At 37.6% G+C, this 3,331-nt stretch overlaps 1 pseudogene; it reads left to right on the plus strand.

Annotated features, from left to right (window-relative positions):
• Nucleotides 1-400: 400 nt before the first annotated feature.
• LOC107920265 (cytochrome P450 71AU50-like) lies at nt 401-3,110 on the plus strand (annotated as a pseudogene).
• Nucleotides 3,111-3,331: the final 221 nt, after the last annotated feature.

A 3,331-nucleotide genomic window follows, 5' to 3' on the forward strand; every position in this document is an offset into this window, starting at 1 on the left:
CAAATAAAAGCCTATTACTTAATCTTTGGAAGCCTGAACCAAAGTGAATTTTACGAGTGAATATGTCATATTATATTTATCAAATATAATTTATTTTTGTAATGATAAAAAGTGGGAACCAAAACAATAATCTACCAAAATGCAATGATTAATTCTACTAAATATATGATTAATTTATTTTGATTAATTATACTTCTACTAAATATATGAGTAAATACGTCATAATATTGATTAATTCGAAAAATATAATCACTAGAATTAATCAAAATTAAAAATATTTTAAAATTTTAATTATCATATTAAAAATTTTTTCTCAAAGTTGAAGTAGGAAATATTCTTTTTATCTAAACCAATAACGTAGTTGTACTATAAATCATGGTCCCTTTTCAGCAATAGTAGACACAGCAGTGACAGCACCTCGTGATAAGCTCAGTGGGTTCACCTTAAAATTTCTTGGTTTTCCTCCCAAAGCAACAAGATGTTGCAAACAGCTTGCATCTCGTTTTCGTGGGTGTTGAATGTTGGCAACCAGAAAGATGGACTGTTCCCAGCATCTTTCTCGTTTCTGGTTGCCATATTGGGAATTTCACTCTTGTACTCATTTTGGAAGGCAAGGAAACCGATGGCTCCATTACCACCTGGTCCCCGTGGGTTGCCAATCCTGGGGTATCTTCCATTTCTTGGATTCGATAATCTCCATCTGGTCTTTACGGAGTTGGGTGGAGTTTATGGTCCCATTTACAAGCTTTGGCTTGGGAACAAGCTAACCGTAGTAATTAGCTCTCCATCGCTTGTAAAAGAAGTGGTTCGTGACCATGATATAGCATTTTCAGAGCGAGAACCTCCCATTGCCGCACAGATTATTACCTTTGGCTCCAGTGATATTGCGTTCGACTCTTACAGCAGTCCCAGCTGGAAAAACAAGCGCAAAGTTCTCGCGACCGATATGCTAAGCAACGCTAACCTTAACGCCTGTTATGATCTACGACGAGAGCAAGTGATGAAAATGGTCGAGGATGTGTATGAAAACGTTGGCAAGCCAATTGATATCGGCGAATTGGCATTCTGTACGTTAATCAATTTGATCGGAAAGATGGTGTGGGGTGGCGCACTCCGAGGAGAGAAAGGGACTGCGGTTGAGGGTCGCTTCAAAGAGATTTCTTCGCAGATGGTGGTGTTAATGGGAAAACCAAACATTTCCGATATTTTCCCCGCGATTGCATGGTTCGACATGCAAGGTATCCAGAGGGGAATTAAGTAAATCCGTCAATCGTTCAATGAACTTTTAGAGTCTGTGATTGAACTCAGAATGAACACGGTGACTGAGAAAGAAACGAGTGAACAAAAATCCGACTTCTTACAATTGCTCTTGGATTTACACAAGAACCAAGATAGCCCTTCATCACTTACGATGAATCAAGTAAAGGGCCTTCTCATGGTAAGATTTTATGATTTTTAGCTATCATACATTATTTTTCCTTCTTTAATTCGTTTTGAGTAATTGGTGGTTTGTAATAGGACATTGTGGTGGGTGCAACAGATACGACTTCAACTACGACAGAGTGGGCAATGGCAGAGCTAATGCAACATCCAGAAATAATGGAGAAAGTGAAGAAAGAATTAACTGATGTTGTTGGGGTAAATGAAATCATTGAAGAGTTTCACTTGCCTAATTTAAGTTACCTAAGTGCAGTGATAAAGGAGACCTTCAGATTGCATCCACCCGTGCCCCTTCTTTTTCCTCGTTGTTCTGCTCAATCACTCACTGTGGGTGGCTATAACATACCAAAGGGTAGCAAGGTGTTTTTAAACATGTGGTTCATTCACACGGACCCCAATATTTGGGACAACCCTTCAGAATTTCGACCCGAAAGGTTCTTGGATGAGCCTGGAAAGTTCGATTTTCTCGGAAATGATTTCCGATATATGCCATTTGGGTCAGGAAGGAGACGGTGTCCAGGCATAACCCTAGGGGAGAAGATGTTATCTTTCATCTTGGCCTCATTGCTGCATTCTTTTGAATGGAAATTGCCCCAAGGCGAACAGCTTGGTCTTTCAAGCAAATTTGGAATTGTTATGAAGAAAAAGAACCCTTTACGTCTTATTCCCATACCGAGATTGTCTGATCATGTGCTTTACAAAAAGTAATGGTTATAAACTATTATTATATGTATCCCCTTTTGCAAATTACTGTTTGTCTATAAATCTTGGCATGTCATCTAGGACTGGGATATCAACTCTAATGTCACGATTTTATTGATATCTTTTATTCGATTGAATAAAAAAAGAGTTATTAGTTTGATGATTAAGAGTAAGTGAATTTATCTTTGAAATTTAAATTTGATTTCCTTCCCTCATGTAACTTTTATTTTTTTATATTTTTGCCTAAAACCCTAGCTGTATTGTCCCATGCTGTAACCCTAGATATAAATATTATTTAATTTTCTGTTCAACCTCTTTGGATCATTTATTCTTTTCTCTTTGCTGTCCCACCCTCCTCTCTTTCTCTCATTCTTCAATTTTTCCTCATCCTTGCCTTGCTGCCCTAAAACCCTAATTTGTCCATCTTTTTGCCGCCTCTTTCTTCCCTTCCTCCATTTGTGGCCGCCACATCCCATTGATCGTCTCCTCCTCTTGTTTTCTTTTAATTTTTATTCATCTGTTCACTTCTCTGTTGTGGTTGAACTTTACTGATGATTTTTTGCCATTGCCACACCTATTTGCTCTCATTTTCTGTTGAATGATGGTCAGCATGCAGCCATGAAGCAGACAGCAAGCAGGCCATGAAGATCAAGCCATGCAGGAGCTACTGGAACGAGATCAACTGTTCCTATTTTGTTAATTTTGCAATCTTAAGTTAATGTAATGTACTTTAGTTCATTTAGAACTATGTTAGGTTTATGATTGATGTAATTTTGATGACAAATGAGCAGTTAACTCAGCTTTGTTTAAGTGTGCAAGCTTAGTTTTTCAAGTTTCAATGTATTAGTGGTGGTAAGTGATGATTAGGTGACATTATGCAGATTTTGACAAGCAAATTGCTTGGTTTATGTATTGGCATTATGCCATTGTTCAACTATGAATCAAATCAGTTTAGTTTTCTTCAAAAATACTCTCCATTTTCTTTGCTTTTCTTCTTTCTTTTGTTTCAAATTCAATTGTTTCCTCAGCAAGTATCGAGCCTTGCTGCTCAAGACACAAGCTAAGCTTGCTTGTTCTTTGTTTCCAGCACTAACATTTTCCTTCATTTTGTTGTTGAAATCAGCCTCCTATCTTGGCCGATTGTGGTGTTCAATTGTTTTCTGTTGATTCCTTATCTTGTATCCGAAAA

This window comes from Gossypium hirsutum, chromosome D03 (genome assembly GCF_007990345.1).
Source record: "Gossypium hirsutum isolate 1008001.06 chromosome D03, Gossypium_hirsutum_v2.1, whole genome shotgun sequence".
NCBI classification, from domain to species: domain Eukaryota; kingdom Viridiplantae; phylum Streptophyta; class Magnoliopsida; order Malvales; family Malvaceae; genus Gossypium; species Gossypium hirsutum.